General features: G+C 45.9%; 1 protein-coding gene and 1 long non-coding RNA gene across 2 annotated transcripts in view; both read left to right on the top strand.

The window, feature by feature from the left end:
• The window catches only part of LOC121594831 (homeotic protein female sterile), a 147,878-nt gene that overhangs the window by 101,073 nt on the left and 32,093 nt on the right, over positions 1–14,712 (top strand). The window lies entirely within an intron of this gene.
• Positions 1,871–12,936, top strand: LOC121594832. Its single transcript, XR_006005042.1, has 3 exons — positions 1,871–4,559; positions 11,477–11,946; positions 12,055–12,936. It is a non-coding gene; the product is annotated as an uncharacterized LOC121594832 (long non-coding RNA).

Below are 14,712 nucleotides of genomic sequence, written 5' to 3' on the forward strand. Positions count from 1 at the left end.
AAAGAATTGAATATGGAGAATACGAGAGAGTTTTTGATGTTGTGCATTTGTTTTTTTTTTGCATCTCTCTGGTTTTAAAGTGGTGACTGAAGTGTGAATGGTTAAAAGAAAATGCAAATAACTTGTTTTATACTAATCTTACAATAAAATATGTACTACATTAATTAAGTATTTTATTTTATTTTTCATATTTCAGGTAAGCATTATTAAAACACGAAAACTAATTTGATGTAAGTATAATCATTAAAATAAAAAAAAATACATAAATCAAGCTGCACAGTATTTTAAAGTTACGAAAGAAGAGATGTTTTAATTTTCTTTTTCATTTCAACACTATTTTTAAGTTGGCCTTTTTGAAGTTCTTGGGTTCTGAATGAAAGCAATACATTTAGAAGAAATTTCATGTATACAGTTTCAATGCTCTTTTTCTTACCTCCAACTCTTCTGAATTCTTTGGATACGTTTTTCTAACATCCTGTGACGTTCTGTGTTTGAAAATCACAAAACAAACTGTCTGTATTAATTTAACGACTCGCTCCTTTGCCTGGGTTGATTTGAAGGTTGCATTTTGTTGTTGTACCGGTCTCAATACTGCATTTAACGGACTCGCCAAAACGGAGCGGAGAAAAATGATGTCGATGGTTTCGGTGTTGTCTAGACTGGGTCTCGCAAAGCGGTTGGGTTTGCCTGTGTTTTTTATTATTATTATTTTTTACGGAAGACGATACGGAGGGATGGGGCAGACAATTTTTGGACAAATAACCCTGCAGGGCCAGGAATTCCATCTGGGACCGGTGCAAGCCTAAGTTTGGTGTCATTTTTTTTTTATGAGCGCAAGAGCACCTTTGAAAAAATGGTTCTCACTCCCGCAGCCGCAAGTGGTCTGTCCGGAGGATCAGCCCCGCTCCCGTCAAAGGATGTTTTTAAATACGCTCATCACCAGACCAGACGATGGTGTCTGCCGATCGATTCGGTTGCCCCAAATCCTGTGCCCAATATCGGTTGACGCGAGCATACCGATGGATAATTATATCCCGTCTGCGGTTTGCGGTCAGGACGCTCGAGTCCTTTTCGCAGGACTGCAAAACTGCAGCGCAAAACCCGAGCCAGAAAACAAAAATCCAAAACCCGGCCCGAGCAAACCTCCACCGGTCGGTCCCGGTCCCAGTTTGGGTCAGGATTTGCGAACACAAATGCCAGTCCCCAGGCCGTGGAGTCCTGCCCGTCTACAACACATTACCCTTTCCTGTGGACACTCTAAACAGTTTTTTTGTTTATTCTGTCGCCATTCATTCTCTTTGCGCTCTGCGTATTTCCTTCTCTTTCCATCGCCCGCGAGCTGTTGCGCACCTCCGCTAGCGCTCGCGAGCAGCGGCGGCGTTAAACGGCGATTCTTCTTACTGTGCTCTTGGATGTTTTTTTGCGGCCTGCTCGTGCCTTAACTGCCAAAGCGCGAGGTGCGTTATTCTCAGAAAACAATTGAGAAGAGAATGGCAGCGAGCACGCTAGAAAGAGAGAGACACACACTCACGAATGAGCAAAATCGCGGTGGTTGAGTATGAACGAAACGCGTGGAATGTGCGTTTCTGGCATGTTCGCTCTGCTCTCCCCCAGAGCGATTGATTCGTCTACGTCTGTGTGTGTGTGTCTGCGACAATAATGAAATTGCGTGCGTCTCCATCTCGCTCACCCATTTTTGCCGTGCACCCCGGTGAAAAAGCTATCCCAACTCCGTTCCTCATGGCTCCACGTCAAGCGAAGCGTACGAGAGCGTAAAAAAGAGCGAGAGAGTGAGCGAGAAGACACGAAATGCAAATTGCACAATTCGCTCTCGCGATTGTGTTGCGCTACTCTCGCGAATCGTGCTGCTCTGTCTAACACACCTGCAGCCGTGTCAAGCTCTCTCGCTCTTTTGTCAAATCTCGCTCCCATTCGCTGTCTCGCCTCCTTAACGGGAGCAAGCATTTTGCATGCGTAAGAGCGCGCGCTCCATTCAACCGCACATAGCACGCCTCTCACTCTCGCCCGCTCTCGCTCGCTCTGTCTGCTACGACGGAGCACGGCTCCGGTGTCGAGCGGTGAATCGAACGCATCGCGAACTGCATAAGCATTTCGTGGCCGGACCGATGCGGATCCCAAGCACAGCCCAGAGCCGCACACAGAGTCGCACACAGAGCCCCCATCGGAGCCCGGAAGGCATCGAAGCGTCGAGTGTGCGTTGTGTCGTATCGTGTGGGACACTCGCCCGGCATTCAACACTGAGGCAGAGCAGCAGCAGCAGCGTCTAAAGCGACGCCCGCGTGTGTGTGTCTGCGACACAAGCCGTAAGTAGTGAAGTGCGTGCGTTCGTGCGTGTTTTGTCGGTCGGAAACTGTATAGAAAGGGAAGCAAGTGCACAGACGCTGTGAATCGATCGTGTGACAGTTGCGTGTACCGGCAGCCAATTGCGTCCAAACTGTCACTGCGTCCGGCACACAAATACAACAAACCGCACTAGCGAGAAGTGTGCACAATGCGCGCGTGTGTGTATGACGCTGCCACCGCTGTCGTCGCCCCGCTGCAGCAGTGCTAGGTTAGGAGGGCACACACAACAGTGCGCGCGTCATCATTATTTGCCTCGCCGCTCGCCTCTATGTTTGCTCAGTGCGTGCGTGCGTGTGCGAGTGTGTGCACACAAGTGATCGTGAGACACCCCCCGTCCGTCTGTTAAATAGAGTGTGTGTGTGTGCGCGCGTTTTTGTTGTTGTTACTGCTGCCGTTTTTAAGTCGTCTCGCGGTGCGAAGCGTTTTGTTTCGCGTCTAATGTACTTGTCACACAAAACTTTGCCTCCCGCGTGTGTGTGTGTGTGTGACTGATGGGGCAGAATTAGAAGAAGAAGTGACGGGAGAGTAACAAAAAAGAAACAGTTCACATACCAGCACGAAAGATAAAACAAGCCCCAGACACACACAAACACTCCTCACGGGACAACCCATATTGCTCCAGCGTCGGTCGGTGTATTAGCTGCCGTGAAGGGGCGTCCAACTTGCCACCGTCTCCGTCGTGTGTGCCTTCCAACAAACACGCAGACACCGCGACACGGCCTGCAAAAGTCGCGCCGGGAGTCAACCACTGCGTCACGGTGCATCTCGGATAAAACTGTCTTCTGCCTGAACCGGGAGCAAAAAAACAGCCTTCAGTTGGAACGCGGTTTGCCATCGTCACCGCCCGCTTCGATCGACAGGAAAGAGAGTGCAGCAAGCGAGAGAAAGAGAGGGCACGCGAGCGAGAAAGGGCAATTGCTAAACGTCATCACAAGCGACACACTTGTGCGTGTTCGATCCCCCCTCCGCTGCACCGTCATTGCCCAGGGTTGTTGAAGAGATTGTTGAAGTGCTAAAACTGCTGGTCAGTTTTTGAACGTGCGGTGACCTCTGGCTTCCCTGAGCAGCAAACCCCGAACGCAGGCTGCAAACGGAAACTGCATCCGCACCAGGAGCGAAGGGGGCGTTTGTGCAATTGCTTCCTCTCGTTTTGAGGCCGTCTGGCGTCTGGCAACAGCAGGAGAGGAGGATTGGTTCGAGGAAAAGAAACCCTGCAAGGGCTCGGCTGCATTTGTGCGTATGTGTGTGTGTGTGTGCGATGCAACGGTTGTGAACAGCGGCGCGGCGAATGCGCGATGTGCTGTGATTTAATGCGAATGCAATCGGTACGATATGCATTGCACCCCCCCGGAAGCCGGCCAGCAGCAGCAGCAGCAGCACGGGATTGAGCGATGGTGGTGGTGCTGCAGCAGAAGAAGCAAACGAAGCAGAAAGGCTGTGTCGTCTGTGTTGCGGTAGTCGTTGCCCGCCTTCCCACCTTTCTGCTTGCATAAACCTCTGTGCAATCTTTGCAATCTAAAGAAGAAAAAACGGTGTAAAACTGAGGCGCCACAGCGTGTGTGTGTGTGTGATTGTGAACGTGTATATGTGGGAGTGCAAATAGTGAAACCAAGTTCTCCATTGCCTAATCGTGGCTTTTGATAAGTCTTATCGATAATTTCACGGCTGGCTGTGTGTAGGTAAAAGAAGAAAAGAAAAGGCATAAAGGGCCTCCTCCAATCATTACCGGTGTTTGTGTGTATGTGTGCGATTGTGTATATAAATTTGCCAGTGTATGAGTAATGCGTGTGTGTAATTTCGTGTGCGCTTGAAGCAATTGGTTTGTGCATTAGTGGCAAAGAAAAGGCAGCCGCAAAAGGAAGGGAATTTTCCTAGTGTGATAAAAGTTGCACCGGTAGCCGTGTGTAGCTTGTGTGTGAGTGTACGTGTGCGTTTTGTGGCTTTAAAAATGCGTGCCTAAACGAAACGAGTACGGGCAGGATTGGAAAGGCGAAAGAATTTTCCATTCGATTTTGCCTCTCCGTGTGTTGAGTATATGAGCGTTTGCGTCGTGAGGCTGCCGGCCCAATCAATCAAAGCAATCGGTGGAAAAACAGTGTGTGTTTGTGTGTGTGATTGTGCGTGCGTTTCGTGTTTTCGCGTGTGGCTTCTCTAACGCAGGAACGAACACCGGTGGCGAATACGTTGGCAACGAGGTATGAATTTTGTGGAAAATTTAAGGGAAACGCCAGCAACGAGGGGGCCAAACGGAGCCGGACGTACGTTTTGTATAACAGGTGGTTTTTTTACGCAAACCCCAGAAGGAAGCGTTCTTTATGCTGTGAAGTAGTTTTATGGTTTTTGGTTATGAATGGGTTGTTTGTTTGTTTTTTTTTTTTGAGAATTATTCGTAGGAAATGATTTCCATCTTTTTTGGGCGATAAAATTGTTTGGTGACATATTAGGAACATTTAAAAAAAAAACTCAGAGCGTTTTCATCGAACTTTTACTCGTTAGAAATTGGAAATTTTAGTCCAAAATTGGTTAGCTGCTCATGTAACACAATGTTTTTGATGTTGTTAAATGTTGGATCCAATATCGAGGCTCTTTAGCCGATATCGAAGTGATATTCGCAAAGATTTGGGCAGTTCAGTTCACGTGGGATACAATTTACCACCTTTCTATGTTATTCCCATTCCTATTTTAATCGATGTGAAATCACTTGCTGAGATACACCTGGTACTCTTCTCGATTTTAATTGTGAATGCTTTCGAAGAACCCTTGAACGGTCTTCGTCTTTTAAAACAAGATTACCACTTTTAAACCCGTTAAACCACTTCATGCTACAAGAGAACTTCAATTGGAACTACAAGAGAACTTGGATAGACTTTAGAACTACTAAGATTTTTAAACATGTTTCGACTTTGTGTTTTTCAATAGCTTGCCTGTGAAAAACGCTCGCACATACGCACAAAAAACAATTCCAATAATCGCTCTATTTCATTATTAAAAACAAAACAAAAAAAGAAAGTATCTTCTAGTGCTTAATTGATTAAGTAAAGCGAAGGAAGCGCAGATTAAAAAGAAGCTTGAAAAGAAATCCCTGGGTCAATAAATGGTGCTGCTGCTGCTCCTAATCCTGCAAAATCCCTGCATTCCCCGGTGCGATAACAGGAGCAACGTAAGGGGTTTTGAATTTTCTTTCCCATTTTCCCGCACTCTGCGGCTGGCGGGACGGAAGGAGCCAGCAGCAGCAGCAGCAGTGTGTGTTAATTTTGTTTTGTTGGCACGGTCGGTCACTGTCTGGTTGATAATTTGTTTTGACGTCGTGGGGCGATTGTTGTTGTTGTGTTTTTCTTCTCGTTTTTGCTGCTATTTTGACTCTCAGACGATTCACTTTCAAAGTCCATTCACCGCTTGGCTTTGGCAGCTCGTTGCGGAGATGATTTGCAGATTTTGGGGCGACGCTGAGAGGAAAAGAAACATGTTGACCCCGTATGTTAGCTTCTGAGCTTGATGTCAAATCGAACGTGGTACGTCGTGTTCTTATCACAAACATATCAGTGTGTGACTCTTACGTGCCACAAGCGTGTCGTGTGTGTACAGTGTTTGCGTCATTAATAAAATATGTCCAAACACAAACAGCAGCGAAAACCATTTATTTAATGTCATCAAAATCAGCTCTCATTCAGCTTGTGCTGCATCGTCTGTGTATCTACAGCTTCTACCGTTCGATTTCCTTTGCTAGAATAGGCTTTAGTAAAGGAGGAAAAAATAGCCCGACAACCCTACCCATTATTGGGCCCGACGATCGCAACAGAGCACCAAAAGAGCGCCAGCATTTCAACGCAAATGTGGAGCGTCTGGCCGGGCTGTGGGTCGTGGCACAGCCTCTCCCCCTTTCGGTCGGTTAGCGATAAAGGCAATAAACGCTCCACCCAAGGGGGGGGAGCCCACTGCCTGCTGCCCGCGCCTGACTGTGTGTCTTCTTCGTCGGGTTCCGGGGCTGCGGTTTTTTCCATTCAAACTTCCCGCTCCCCTCCCAATCCCCTCCACGCCACATACTCACAAACACATCATCTTCTCACTTAAAACACCCCGCACCAAGAAGCACCAAGAAGGGAAAAACACACACACACACACACACACACACACACACACACACACACACACACACACTTGAGACGCGCAGTTGGTAGCGCAAGCCCAGACATAACAACAATGTTCTCACAATCGGCGCGACGACGCGCAAACCATTCCGCCAGCTTCTTCTCTCCCTCACCTAATGGTGCTGTCTGGCTGATAAGGGGTGCGTCTGTGTCTGGACCCGTTTGCGCAATGGATCACGGTTGGACTTTGAATGAAGGGGGAAGCGGAGGGTGTGGAGGGCTGGGTGATGATGATCGGCGATAGCGTAGAAGAATGTTGCACCCCGGAAAGGCAGGTGGGGTAGCGCGTGTGGCTGAGGGATGGGGAAGAGGGGGAAGAGGGGCGGTTTGGTCTAGCCTACGATGGAGCGGTGTTGTGATAAGCGGGGGGGGGGGGGGGTAGGGGGGTTGAAGAAGGAATGGCTAGGTTTTTTTGCCGTCTACAGCAAGTGCTAATTGCTACCACCATTATTGTGCTCCTTTTTTTTCGCTATATCATTGAAATGGAGGAGGGAACAAAAAACGGGGCCGTTGGGGATTACCGTGCATTGGTATTTTAAATATCTGTTAGAAAGTGGGGATGATCAATTTGTCAATGTTAGTTAAATGATTTGTCTGGTTCGGGGCAAACTTTTTGTGGGAAGAAGTTTTTAATGGAGAAGAAATTGACTTCCACTGGTAAGGGTTTACAGGTCTTCTTGGGATGCCATTGTGCAATAATTGCTTTAGTGTCCTTTGTTTACGTTGAATTGGATTGCTTCTTGGAAGCAACGTTTTCTCCGAAATCACTGTGTTGTTATCTGTATGACGGAACAACGCTTTTCAAGTAACACGTGCTATCGATTCTGAAGAAGAGTATTGCGCAAACAACTCAAACTAGAAAGAAGGGGAAAGCGAAGCATCCGAATAATAGCGACGAAGACGTCTACATGTTGGGGCCAGTTCCGTAGTACAGTCATCAACTCGTACGACTTGATAACTCATGCTCGTCATGGGCTTAATCCTCATATGGAACGTCTCCGGAATTTAGACTTGACTATCTGACTACGTGATACTGAATTAGTCTCAAAAGCTTTATATAGGTAATTACGCCAAATAGAAAAAGAACTTTTAAATGTTATACTGTTTACATTTAAACAATGTTTGAAAATGAGTGAGCCTTGCTTCGTCGTCCAGTTTACCTATTACTATTACTATTACAATTCATATTTAAGACTGAAGACGACCAGTCTTAAATATGAATTGCTGTCAAACAGCGTTCAAAACACTTTTCAATGCACTTTTACAGTACAGGTAGTTCCCGAGGAAGGCAGATTGACAGATATATTGGCATAAATTATACAGATTTGAACCTAATCCAATAATTAACTCAATGGCTAAGATTACGGCATTGAATCAGAATTATACACATATTTAAAATATTTTGGCCGAGAAATGTGAAGATATCAGAGATTCGCAGTCTTAAATAATTGATCTTGGCACCCAGCATTTATCATTGGGAATGAAGATACAGTAGGCTCGTGAGTTACACGAATTCCTATATGTAGATATGGAGATATGTTATGTTTTAACGTTTTATGTGAAATTTTGAAAAAAGGGAACAAATAGACAATTTTTTTATACTGAAACCATTCGTCTAAATGATGAATTTGTTTAAAATAATCAAATGCTTAGCCAAACATATTTTGCGTCAAAATCACGATTTCGTTTTAACTGAATTTACGCACAGCTCCAAATTCTGGACATTAACCATGTTGCTATTCAATTTCTTCATATCCAGTCTTCATATCCAGACTATGACACATTTTAATTTTACTACAACGCTACGATATTCTAGAATCAGTTTAGAGTGTATTTGGATCCCTAATGTAATGGTAAATCAATATTTTACTAGAGGCATTGTTATCTGTTTTGTTTCAAAACAACTCCAAAGTAGTTTCCTCGAAACCTGGTTATCAGTAAGTCCGTCCGACCTGTCGGTTCAGGTGGACACCGACACTCAGTATTTAGTGTTCAGACTTGAAAAAAAGGTGCAGTGTGTGTATCCATTTGAAGTTAATTGACGTAATTTTGAGGCTGTCCGGAATTGAATCAAAAACGTCCTCTGTATGACATAACCAACTCCTCTGCTGTTGGTTATCAAGCCAATTAGCCAATAGTAACAACTGTCATCTAGAACAACTCTCCTAGAAACAAAACTATTATATGGGCATGAAACAAAAAATTAAGACAGATAATTGGAAGCTTCTAGACCGCTTTTAGATTATTATAAACGGGTACGTTGCTCATTTAAAATCGCCCAGTCAGCGTTCTTTTTCATACGAGTGCTCCAAATAATCGAGGCAGCCTTTAGCACGAAGAAATGAAAGAATGCTGCGAGTGATGGCGATAAGCTTTTGGGGCGATTTAATAGGAAAAAACGGTTTGCTAAAACTAATAGCATTACTATTTTACTCTACCCACATACGTGCCCGTTTATTGTTTGTTGTTTTAAGTTATTTTTAAAAACATTTGAAATTAAACAAATGGGTTTACTAACATTGTCAGATATAATTGTGTTGCCAACTCCCCAACCCCTCGCAATTGTAACGAAAGTGTAGGCTTGTACGATTTTTTCCACTTTCCAGTTGAATTCCTTGAATTCACAATCACAACATTGCATTGGAAAATATCGATTTTCACAGTAAATGGGTCGCGCAAATTCCTTAGTAAACCAATAAGGTTCGTTGAAAAATGTTAACTGCGCTTCGAAGCACGCCACCACACCAACGCCCAAGGCCGAGTGAATGAATTTGTTGAAAATCCACTCATTCCACCGGAGAGCCGTGCAATTTGGAACTATGCGGCAGTGTGAGGCTTAAAAAAAACGAAACGACCGTAATAAAAAACCTACCAACGCCAGCTTTGGCGCCCATATGCCCTCGAACACAGTTGCAGCTATCCTGCGTTAATAATGCATAATTATAATTTTGCATCGTTTCTTGAAGCGTACTTACCGGGGAGCTTTTTTTCTGTGGTTGCTATTATGCGGGTGTCCTTGACCAGTTGCATTTGCTCGGGGGTGCCTAGTGGTGCAGGATTTTTTTTTTCTTCACAGAATTGCATCCGATAAGAGGCGCGAGCACACGACGAGGAAGCGTTGCTGCGAAGGCTGCAAGGCTGGTGCCGGTTGTAAGATATGACAGCGCTTTTTTGTGCGTTTCGCGTAATTACGCCGGACAATTAGGCCCTGCCGGTGGTAGGCTAAAGCCTTATGAAGTTCGTTTTATGTGAGCAACTATTTTAATTGCAGTATCGCACAGTGTATGCTATTAAAGTAAGCGTATAGTTACATATTTGTACCCCATTTAAGGGTCAATTTGACACTTGTTGAGTAAAATCATTGCACCTGGACGTGCAGAGGCTGCGGTACGGTGGGTAAACTGTGCAGCTAGGTCATAAATCCATTTGCACATTTCTGTCCGAGGCGGCCGTTTCGCTCCATGCTTTAATTTTTATGATTTTTCCCGGTACAGAGCGATAGAGCGTCCCCCCCGCTGGTAGTCCCCTTTCGGTATCGGTCATCCAGTTCGGCAAACAGCAGACGACCTTTGGGGTGGTTGTGGAGTTGTCGGAGAATGAGTTAGAGGAAGCAGCACAAGACAACATAGACACACTCAATCGAATGCCTTCGCCGAAGAAGGTCGTCCGTGATCATTTGGATTCCTCCAGCGGCGTTGGAGAGCAAAGCCCGCTTGCGATTCTGAAATGTCGTAAAATTTTACGACCTTATTCTTCCCTGCCCAGTCTCGGCGCTGTTTTTTCGTGGGGGATGGCAGACACGCCGCTTCTGGCAAGAGCATGGCAAAGTCGTTATAAATTCGCATCGGATGAGCATTTTATTGAAATTGCGATCCGAAGACATTCTGGCCAGCCTATCTGGCCATGATGGCATACGTGTGTGTGTGTGTGTGTGTGTGTGTCAGCCAGTCAAAGGTTCGGGCCTGATAAAATAAGGGGTCCCTCCCAGCGTCTGGTCTCCCCGCATAACTCTCCCACCGAGCAACGAGCAAGGCCGAGACTTTTCAAACAGTTCCCCGACTAACTTCATTTGCGCCGGTAAGGGTAAGCGTAAAAATAGAAAGAAGCTAATAGAAAGAGAAGGAGAGAGAAAAAGCCTTCTACCCAAAAGCCCAGGCTCTCGACTCCGGGTTCTTACGGTGTCCTGCCTTTATCCTTGTTGCCACCGGCACATCGAGCCGATGTAAAAACGATGTCAACGACCTCTCGGTGTGCTTCAGTTTCGCTAATAAATGCCACCCACTAAATCTCCACCCGCTGGCAAGGGTTTGCACGAATACAGAGACACATCAGCCGCCCCAGAAACACCAACACAGACGCGTCTAGTCACATCCCTAGACCGGCAGTAACATAAACGCTGTCTCATGTTTTGCCACTAAAAAGAACCCAACGTTTTACTGTTTGTTTCTTCTAAACGGTCTGTGTGTGTGTGTGTTTTGGTGCAAACGTCTTGTACATAATTTTCCCTAGGCCTATGTTTTCCAGTTGGTTGAACTCGCACCGTGGGATGGACGCCACACGCGTGACGTGGATTAAAAAAAAAAGAACAAACAATGGGGACATAAAAAGTGCCCTCCGTGTTGCTCCACACACTACTTCACATGTTGGTGTCGGTTGTTGTGGTAGTACGATGGCATCTATTTCTTCTTCGTTTTTTTCTCTCTGTCTCTCTCGCTCCATCTTATCGTTTGATTATGTTCTTAGCCTGTTTGTGCGCGTGTGTGTGTGTGCCAACTCCTTGGGCTTTGAGCCTATATTCGCGCCATTTACCAAAGGGGCCGTGCCGTCCTTCGCTCGATCCTTCGAATGGGCAGAATGGGAGAGGGTGACAGGTGACGGGAAAGGGATGGGGCGTTTGCATGGCATTACATTTCCTGCTTGCTGCGCCGCCTGCCGCTCACACACTCTCTGCCCTCTGCTTGCAGGAGGAAAAACAAAATCAACATAGCAAAACGGAAGCGAACGAAAAAAGTCAAAGTCCTTTTGATGACGTGTGAGAGAGAGAGAGATGGTACTGGGGCGAGGAGAGAAGAAGGAGGAAAAGCGGGCGCACACAATGGCCCGGCACACGGAGAATGTTCCGGTCAAAGTTGAAGGAACTTTGTACGTGAATAGGTTTTGTTGTTTAGTTTCTTTTCTTTTTTTTTTTTTTGTTGCCCTGAGAAGGAAAGGACTCGTTCGGTTTGTTGTTTGTTCACGCACTGCCCGAAACGGTCCAAAAGCGAGGAACAAATGGCAGCTTGTTGGTTTGTCGTGAAGAGAAGAGTGTTTGCCGGAGTTTCGAGAAGAATCACTAAAACAAATTGTATTTCTAGGATCTTTGCGTTAACAATTTGATGGAATCGAACAAAGTATTGTGCGGTAAAAAACAACATGTTACGTATTGATTCATAAGGTAATTCATAGACATGAGTTTAAGTTTAACGGATTCCTGATATATCTTACCAATTTGTGTTACCCTGGCCTTTCTATATATTTTCAAACGGTCTATAACTCTGAATAGCTTCATTTTCCACCTACTGAACACCTCAAGAAACGCCATCTTCATCTCTTTCTGGCGGGAGTGGTTCCACAATCTTAATTTCTGATGCCGGCCCGTTCACTGCCAAGACACTGCTTTGCAAGTATTTATGAGGTGTAGTTTTTTTCCCTCTTCAAGAGCTCACCTAGGCACCGTTTAGACAAAAAAAGCAGACGATGTGAAAAAAATGGAGCTTAGTAAAACTGGCCCCTAGCTTCATTTATCATCCACACCTTCCACGCGCTGCTGTCGTGCATCGAAAAGCGGTGGGCTTTGAAGCTGCGAGGCGGAGCGAGGAAAAAAGTACAGCAACGCATCAACCCTGGAAGGCTAGGGTAGGAAATTTTGCATTACAGTAGATGAGAAAGACGAGCAAGAGAGAAATAAGCCAACACCACGAAACAAGTCAATGTGAAACACCTGAGCCATGCATTTCCCTACTTCACCTTTCGTTGGTGCTTCGTCTTTTAAGTTTAGGTCCTAAAGAAGCTTTTTCCAACTCCAACTGCAAAAAACTGCTTTTGATAACGAGTGTTCATCGTTAATTTTTAAATTTATTTATTTTTATTTCCTCATTTTGGAGGGATGAAGCACAAAAATGAGGCTCTAAAATTGTCACCTGCTGTTTAGCAAATTTACGGCCAATTTATATGACCGATCAAAACGAGCTCCGATGCTCCACAAACTACAGCTAGTTAGAAATCATCACACCGGGATGGGGCGGGAGGACACTTGAATGCAGCTAATTAGGAATGCACGTCCGTCCCCAGGGCGGACGAAAACCAGTTTTCGGGCCAACCGTTTATAGGCCTTTTTTATTGGAGGCTCGTGAATGGGATGCATGATTAACGGCTTCGACCAGGGGTTTATGTCGCGAATATCTGCAAAGAAAAAAGCTGCGCCAAATGAATGGTTTTTATGAGCAATTCAAGCGCGCGATGCGGTTTAAAACGCATCTTAAATCATGCCATAATGAGCAAACGAGGTCTTTAGCTCGAGAAAAAAGTATTCTTGATGGACGAAAAGTTAAAAAAACGTGAAGGAAAACATGTAAAACTAAGATTTTACCGTTTAATAGTATTTGAAATACGCACCGAAGCTAGAGAAAAGGCAAAGGTGTACTAAATGTCGCACCAGAACCAAGAGTCAACGATAAAGTACGTACAAAATCGTATCTCAGTCACTTTGTGTCCCTCTGACGTGTGGAATAGGAAGCGATGAATGAATTTCAAATCATTCCAAACATCGCACGATAATAAGCGAGACCGGGTGTCTCGTATACTGATAAGTGTGGGGAGGAAAGCAGTTTAAAAATATTCTGAAAATAAAACGAGCGCGTAAGAGCGTGTACGTACCCAGCGCCGATGGCGAGAGGCACGGAGTCGCCAACTCCTACGCCGGACACGAGCTGCTGGCCAAATTTGTCTACATTACAAATAGCAGACACCCGTAGAATGACAACTCTTTCCCCTTCCCCTAGGTACCACTCGTTTTTGAAGCTGGAAAGCGCTAGTGTTTGCCGCACGTTGTCCGTCGGCGATCGCGTTCCGATCGTGGCTTCATCACCTTCCGAACTCGGCTCCAGCCGGCTTCGAATGGGGTGAATGACTTCTTCGATGTTCCTCCAGCTCTCTGCCAGATCACCACCATCGCCACCCTTTGGTTTGGGTGGTTCAAATTTTATGTGCAAAAAATTCGCGAACGAATCCATCATCATAGGCACAACAGCACAGGCAAAAAGCTTCGCTTGCCTCAGCCACCCATCCACCCAGGGTTAGTTATGCTGGTCGCCGCCGCCGCCGCCGCCTGCTGATTTCCCTCGCATTGGGCAGCAAAGTGGGCTGGAGATGGCAGGTTTTACTATTCGGACCGGTGTGTTTGAGTGTGTGTGTGTGTCTATGCCGGAGGCCGGTCGACATCCACTTCGCGAATCTCTTCGCGCATCTCGCCGTCTCCTATTATTCTCTCCGCTGAACAGGAACATGACGAGCCAGGTGAAGGGTAAGAGGAGAGGGGGGGGGCGGTTGCACAAGAGACCGGAGAAGCAGCTGGTGGTCTGGGCCACGTTTTTTTTTTTTTGCAGCATAGCATTACAAATGAGCATTGGGTATATCGGTGAAGCAAGCCAAAAAAAAACGCTCGCACACACACACTACTCGCGGAATGGCAAATAGCGAATTGAATGGGAATAGGCAAAGCTGGCGTAGTGGCGAGTAAAAGCACACACCAACTAGAAGTCAAGAACCGTGACCGAGTCGTGGCCTTTTCTGCCTATTTCTAGCGGTGCGCTGGTGCGCGCTGCCTCATCAAAGGACTGTCGCTGGGTTGATGGGAGGGAAGTGCATGGTCTATCCCTTCCTACTACACCCGCTCAGCGGCGCTGGACTGCGTCACTACTAGCGCACCGTGGAGTAGCAGCGCGTTCGTTGACATGTTCGCCAGCGAGAGTTGCTGCCGTACCGTGAGAGAAATAGTGTGTGTTTCGCGTTGTTTTTTTTTCTTCTTTTTGGGAACGGCGGATAAAAGAAAAGAAGCTTATTGTAGCTCTCTTTTTTCTGTTGTTGATTTTGGCGTTGGTTTGCGTTGATTGCGAATTTGGCATAAAAAGGTGTAAAAAGAGATGTAGTGTGGAAGAAGAAG

This window comes from Anopheles merus, chromosome 2L, assembly GCF_017562075.2.
Source record: "Anopheles merus strain MAF chromosome 2L, AmerM5.1, whole genome shotgun sequence".
Taxonomy (NCBI): domain Eukaryota; kingdom Metazoa; phylum Arthropoda; class Insecta; order Diptera; family Culicidae; genus Anopheles; species Anopheles merus.